Source organism: Crocodylus porosus, unplaced genomic scaffold, assembly GCF_001723895.1.
Source record: "Crocodylus porosus isolate Cpor-Errol unplaced genomic scaffold, CroPor_comp1, whole genome shotgun sequence".
In the NCBI taxonomy this organism is placed as follows: domain Eukaryota; kingdom Metazoa; phylum Chordata; order Crocodylia; family Crocodylidae; genus Crocodylus; species Crocodylus porosus.
In genome coordinates this window covers 56,372,628-56,380,147 of record NW_017728918.1, presented here as the reverse complement: position 1 = coordinate 56,380,147, position 7,520 = coordinate 56,372,628, and positions in this window count along the sequence as shown.

Sequence of the window (7,520 nt, the reverse complement as noted above, 5' to 3'; positions counted from 1 at the left end):
GGGGGACCATGTAGGCATCTCCTGAAGCCCTCTCCTTCAGAAGATCTGCTGCCTGCAGGGTGAGACTGGCCCTGGTTTTATGTGGCCCAGAGCTCCAACCCTTCCTGTAAGCTGGTTCTTCAACCACACATAGGAGTTTCTGCTCTGCCTGATAATCAGCCTGTCATTGAATGGTACAGCTTAGCCCAGCTGCCTCTACTTGCCCTAATGAGCTTTTTGCCTCTACTTGGCCCCAGTACTCTCCAGGGTTCTTAACAGGCCCCAGCTGCAGGATCTGTTTTCTTAGTGGGGCTGGCTGCTGTCATTGCTGGCCCCAGTGGGCTAAAACAGTCCTGTTCCTCTTAGGATTGCAAACAACAGGGTTGGATTTCCCTGTTACACACCTGAATCACTATTTGATTTTCCCCTCCCCAGGCTCCCACTCAGTGCTCTCTGCCACAGCAGAACTGGTCACTTTTGCCTCAAAAGGGCTGGTCTGTTTCAAGTGCATTACATTCCAAGGAGGAACAGAAAATGAATGCCTATCCTGTCATAAGTTTTGGTGCCCTCCATAGAATACTTTATGCCTAGTACTGACTTCTTCAGGATGCATTAATCATTGCAACTGGTGCATCTTGCCTCCAAAATAGATGTTGGACTCATGTACAGTAGGTTTACATTAATCAGCCCTATCTAGACAAAACGTCTTGTACAATCATGGAAGAGTAGTAATGCATGGGGTTGTAGATGTCATCCTCTCAATGCAGGGCCTTTGTGGAGGGGCCAAGACAGAACAGACTCTGTGTGTATTGCTAAAGAAAAAAATTGTCTACTGAAGTACAGGGCATGAGAGACACCCAAAAGTGTGAATGTGCATGTATCAAAGAGCTCCAGTTACTGGTAAGATACTTGATTTTTGTTCTCAGATTTAGTCCTCTGTCTTGTTATTAGGCCTGCACAAAGCGGCAAGTATTCGCTTCAGATTTGAATTCAGCCAATTCAGAGGGACAATGACTTGATTCGGCCAAACTGGCTGGGCAAGCAGCAGCAACACCCACATCCCATGCCCACCTGCCCCAGCTGGACAAGTGGTGGGCTATGCCCTGCTGCCACTTGCCCAGCACGGGTGGAAGAGCAGGGGATGTGGGTGCAGCAGCACTGGGAGCAGGGGCTATGCCCTGCTGCTGCTTGCCCAGCCGGGGTGGAGGGGGTGCGATGCAGTATGCGGGCTTGCTCTGGGTGGAAGGGGGCAAGCGGCAGCAGGGCATAGCCCCCGCTTCCAGCACTGCTGTACCTACATCCTGTGCCCCCCCCACCCCAGCTGAGCAAGCAGCAGCAGCACCCACATCCCAAGCCCCTCTACCCCAGCCGGGCAACTGGTGGTAGCACCTGCATACCATACCCTCCTGCCCTGGCTGGGTGAGCAGCGGGCTATGCCCTGCTGCTGCTTGCTCAGCTGTGGCAGGAAGAGGGCACAATGCAGGCAAAGCTCGCTCTGGGTGGAAGGGGGCAAGCAGCGGGCTGCCATTTGCCCAGTGGGGGCGTGGGATGTGAGCATTGCCGCTGCTTGCCCAGCTGTGGGGGGCAGTATGCGGGTGTGGCAGTGCTGGGAGCAGGGGCTATGCCTTGCTGCCACTTGCCCACTTCTGCCCAGAGAAAGTTGCACCTGCATCATGTCCCCCCTGTTCCAGCTTGGCAAGTGGTGACATGGCATAGCCCCCACTCCCAGTAGTGCTGTGCCCACGCCCTGGCTGGGCAGCTTGTCCCAGCCCCAGTCCCTCCCACACTGTGGGAACATTGATCTGCTCCCGCCACGCCTCTTCCCTCCCCACTCTGCCTACCACAACAGACCTACAAGCTGGAGGCAGCAGTGTCCAGCATGTTGAGGACTGCTGCCTGTCTAGTCTATGGCTGTATCTCCAAAGTGGCGCCGAATCTTTTCCAAATTGATTTGGAGGCTTCCAATTCAATTCGGACCTTTTAATTGGTCTCCTGTTTCAATTTGGATTTGGAAATTCGGCCACCAAATCGAGCCAAATCTCCTCCAAATCTAATCAGCTACCGAAGCTTCATGCAGCCTTACTTGTTACATTCTTTCTTTCCGATACAAATAGCTTTCTCCCTCTTATTATTTTTCTATGAATATTTTTTAGTTGTCCTACTCCTTTTAATTCTTGTCCATTAGTCAAAAAGCTGAATTCTTGTCATTTTCCTTCTAAATCACATACTGTATTATTAAAGCTCAAATGGCTGAAAGTAAAGAAAGCAGGCTGCATTATGGGCATGTGATTTTACAGTTATTTCAGGCATTTAAACAATGGCACCTGTTTCTTAGAACTAGCAAGGCAGGGTTTGAGAATTAAGAAATAGTCCCCTCCATGAATCAACTGTCAAAAGCATTTGCACACTTAAAAAACCCCACCCTAATATGTGTTGTTAGCCCATTATTAGATGCTGTAAAAAATCTCCAGCCTGTTTTAATACTAATCACAAAGTGTTCTTATTTATTTTTAAAATTACTTTAAATTTTCCTTCAGCTCATTAAAACACTATTGCGGACTGAAGAGTCTCTTTGAGAGTTTTGACATGGAGCTTTCATACCAGCAGATGGAATTTGGTTTATACTATCTCATGCTGGGATCCTACACTATCCACTCCATTCGTTTTTCAGCCAGGTGGTTGCTGCAAGGAATTCCAGTTTTATCAATATATTCTTGTGGCACTAGATAGTTCACAGCATTGGTAATAGAATTTGTAGCCTGTAAGTCTGAAGTCATATGTTTAGATCCAGCCTAGGCCAGTAATAATAGAAAATGCTTCAAAATGTCAAATATAGTTTAATAGGCCCTCATACAAGCTGTCTCCCCAAATGATTTACCAAAGGATAGCATGTAATAAACTGTTTACTAGTCTATAGCTTCTGGAAAAAAATAGCATAGGAATTAAGAGACGTAGTCTCTAGACTTCTACCAAAATCTATAGGTTATTCTTTATTTCATTCTTCCTATACACTTTTCAAACCAACCTATAAATACAGCATCACCCTAGTAGCAGATCTGTCTTTTGTTTGCTTACCAATTCTGCTATTTGTTTCACAACTCCAGGATACTCAGAAGTGCGGTAAATGATAAAGTGAAGTAAGAGGCTTAGCCTTGATCCCTATATTGAAAAGCTGACTCTCACTGATTAAAGATAGAGTTTTAGTAAACTTCAAGGCAGGGCTATTCAGTGAATTGCATCTAGATCAAGAATACTTAAGTTGGATTTCTTCAATGATTTGCCCAGAAACAGCCTCACAAACTCACATCCTTGATTCCAAATACTGGATATTTTAGAGCATGACTAGAGTGAGTGATAGAAACTTGAAATTTCTGAAAGATGCTTTTGACTTTGCTACAAAACCTATTTTAAATTTACTACGTAAGTGCATGATGAAATAAAGAATATATACTCTGTGGAGTATACAAACTCCAACTGCTTAAATTTATTGCAAGTGGATACATTATGAGTATGATTAAGAGGCACTTTGCTTTGACTGATAACTGTATTTTAAATTAACTCAATTCTGAAGCCTTTTTTGTTACTTTTTAATTCTAGCCTGAAGATGTTATCAAATATTACTCCCACTAGGGATTTAAAAATGTATAAATATCTGAAGATCAGAGGTTTCTGTGATTTTTGTCTCTCTTGGGTGCCAATGGCTGAGATGAAACTCCTTGCCGCTTCATTTAGACAGTGCTGATTTCACTTAATTTTTAATTATTTTTTTCAGGTCTTCAGATTTAATAGTTTTCTGCATTGAAAAGAACTATTTATTTTCTGCAAGATTTCAGGTAGCCTATATTGCACACTCCTAGTTGAAATCTATCTAGTCTCTTATTTTGATTTCTGCAGAGAAATTGGGTTTGAATTCAATTTTATTTGTATAGCCATATTACCTAGAGGCCTCAAGTGAATTCAGCTCCATTGTGCTAGTCGCTGCAAAAGACACATAGCAAGAGAAGGTCCCTGCCTTGAAGGTTTTTTAGTCAAAATATATAAGACTAAAAGCTGAATAAAGTAAGTATTACTCCCTTTTTTACAGTTGAGGAAATGGGGCATAGAGAGATGAAAGTAATTCACCTTTAAAGGTAAACATTAAAATGCATGTCTCTTTTCTATATGATAAATATAGTTTTATTGAAAGAAATGTTAATGCATGGAAGATATTTTAAAATAAGAAACACATTTTATTTCAATGGGATCTTTATAACTGCATAAGTATAAGAGTAAATCATAATCTTAAAAGCTCTCCTATCAAACAAAACAGTAGAATGGGCTAGAACAATGAGGAGCTTTAACTTAGCAGTACAGTGCAATGATCTTGCTGTCATTCCTGGCAAGCCTCTGATACAAATTGCTAATGGATGCTCTCTCCACTCTTTTCATAGTTCTCAAAGGTCAGGCTGGCAAGTATAGGAAAGCTCAGTGCAGAAAAGGCCCTTCAGGTGAACTCATTTTCAATCCACGTTCAATTCTTTTTCTTAACCAATATTTCCAAGTGTTATTTTACAAAGAGAAATTTCTATCCGGGAGAAACTTACCAAAGCTCACATTAGTTGGATGTTTTGATTCCTCTAGTACAGTGGTTTTCAACTTTTTTAGATTCAAGATGTTCCTTGAAAATGTCAGGGCACCTTTTGATAGCCCAATGCACCCTTTGGGAAATACCAGCGCTTTAGTGTCACTCTTTTTTTTTACTACAAAAAATAAGATCAACTCTTTTGCTGAAAGACCACAACAGGTTAGAATGCTTTTGATGCTATGGATTGCTGTTTGAAATCTTTGGGTTTATCTTGTGAATCATGTTTGCACACCTAACAATGCTAACATGATTCACAAGATAAACCCAGAGATTTTGAAGCACCCTATAGTGTTGCAGAAACCTGGATGAGAATCACTGTTCTAATAGAATTGAGGAGTGGGAGGTGACATGATAGCAGTTTTCAAATATTTGAAAGGATGCCATAAATAAGATAGAGAAATACTTGGTTTTATTTGCTCCATGCAGGACATGAGGCAATAATTTATACTTCAGCAAAGCAGATTTAGCTTAAACCTCAGGCAAAACTTACTAACTGTAAGAGGGGAAGGACAATGGAGCCAGGTGCCATGGGAAGCTGTAGAATCTGTGTCACTGGAGATTTTTTCAAGAACAGGCTGGAAAAACTGATAGATTTGGGATGGTTTAGGAACAGCGTATCCTTTATCTGGGCAAGCGGCTGGTGTAGACAATCTTTAAAGTTCCTTTCAACCCTGTGATCTAACTGGTACCAGCATCATGAAAGACCCAGTTCTAAATGTTTCTTGTATTTTCTGTGGGACTTGCATGTTCAGACTCCCAGCTATTTGGTTATGGCTTCAAACAGCTGCAAGAAAAGAAACCCTGCCATTCTTGTACATATGTTAACCAACCAACTGTATGTGTGACTTTCTATTTGTATGTATAAATATCTATACCACTTGGATACACTGTGACCCATATGAATTTGTGAGGTTTGGCCCTGTCATTAGTTCTAGGGGCATACATCTTCACTTTGTATGAGCACAGCTCAAACTGTGAGGTTTGAAAAATTTGTTCAGTGAGTTCTCCCACCCCCACCAAATGATTTCATCTCAAAGTTAAGTCATCTTTATTTTTAGCCACAGACTAGAACAGAATCCACAACTACTTGTGTTGCCCTAAGAACCAGCGGGGTATCTCTGGGTCTCCTCCCAAATGGAGAGAGAGCAAATGGCAGGTTCAATATTGCCTTAAAATATGCTTCAGCTTTCTCCAAATGAGAACCCAATTATCTTCTCCAAATGAGAACCTATTTCTTTAATAAATCAGTTTTATTGAGCATTATAAAGTATTAACTCCAAGCATGCATATAGAAATAATCTTAGCAAGTAAGTAATTGCATATTACCGGTCCCAATAATACATATCTCAAGAGCTGGCCAGGCATCTCGGAGCAGGCCGGTTCCTTGAAGGGAGATCAGATCCTCAGGCACTGTTGGGGTGCAGGGAAGGGAAGGGGGAATGGGATGGAAAAGGGGAGGAGAAGCAGAGAAAGAGAGGAAGGGAAAAGGGGAAGTGATAATGTTTATTTATAGACCTTTCGTCACATACCTACCAATTAGGACAATTTTCTGTTTTTCATCAACAACTTGGGGTTTGTCTTTGCTTTATTGTTGTTTTCCTTTTCCTGGTACCAGGGGCCACTTGCTTCAGATATGGGTGGAATGTGCCATAGCAAACCTTTTTATCCATAACAAGTGCTTTTATCATCAAACTGTTGCAGGAAAAAGAAAGCTGCATCCAACCCTTTTCTCTGTAGAGAGCAGTTCATACAATCACACAACTATGAATGCACTCTTAGCCTACTTATGTCAGGCTGCTCTAGGCCGTGCAGGCCTAAGGGACCATTTCAGTCCTGTCAAGCCTCAAGAGGCTGAACTGTCTCCACACTTGCGTCACATGTCGAGTCCAAGCCTTTCCTCAATTGGCATTATATCTTTTGCTCACTGCTGAAGACTTTCTTCCTATTCTTTATTATCTCACAATTTCAGAAGCCTTGCTCAAAGAAGTCCTGGCTTATGTGGCCAGCGTTGGCTTCCCCAGTTTACCTTTTATTGAAACAGCCTTGGCCCTTTCTTTTTCTTTTTGTTTCTGGTTTCCTAACTCAGAATGCAGCCTTTAGTCCTTTAAAGAGGAAATATATAGGTAATGATGATTTAACTTGGCATGATTTGCTTAGATGGGATTATTGCTCTAGCTTTTATTTCCTGTAAAAGGTTTTGACAGTTGTGAAACAATAGGAATGTGAAAAAGAATAAGCAGTGAACATACTGCTTTTAAAATAAGCCCATTTTCCTTTACGTAACAAAGCAGGGCCAAACCCAGGAATTCTTATGTCATATTAAACTTAAGTTATGTATGACCTGGCCTAGCCATACTGGTTAAGAGCATGAGGGAAAATCACCTCCCATTTGACACTTTCTGGCAATTCTTTCTCTGCCATGTAGATACAGGTTATACCAGGAGGAGAGGGCCCTTTTGCTAGTGTGGTTTCTTTCAGGTTATAACTACTGGCTAAAGGATTCCTCTTATTGGTATAAGACAGGGATGTCAAACTCATCAGGTCCGGTGAGCCGGATGAGAGGTGTAAGGCCAGCCGACAGGCTGAATGAGAATGAGTGTCATGGGACCAGTGTGTGGACTGGATTAGGTTTACAGACTAGTCTGACATGCTGGATCCAACACATTGGGCTGGTCCAATGCAGGTACCCCTGTCTGGCCCGGCATGCAGTACACGGGGCTGGATACGGTACACATGTGCAGCATGCAGGGCCAATTCCAGCACATGTGTAGCATGCAGCACACAGGGTCAGACCAAGGTACCTGCACTGGGCCAGCCCAATGTGTTGGTCTGACCCTGGTCTGACCCTGTGTGCTGCATGCTACACATGTGCTGGAATTGGCCCTGCATGCTGCACATGTGTACCGTATCCAGCCCC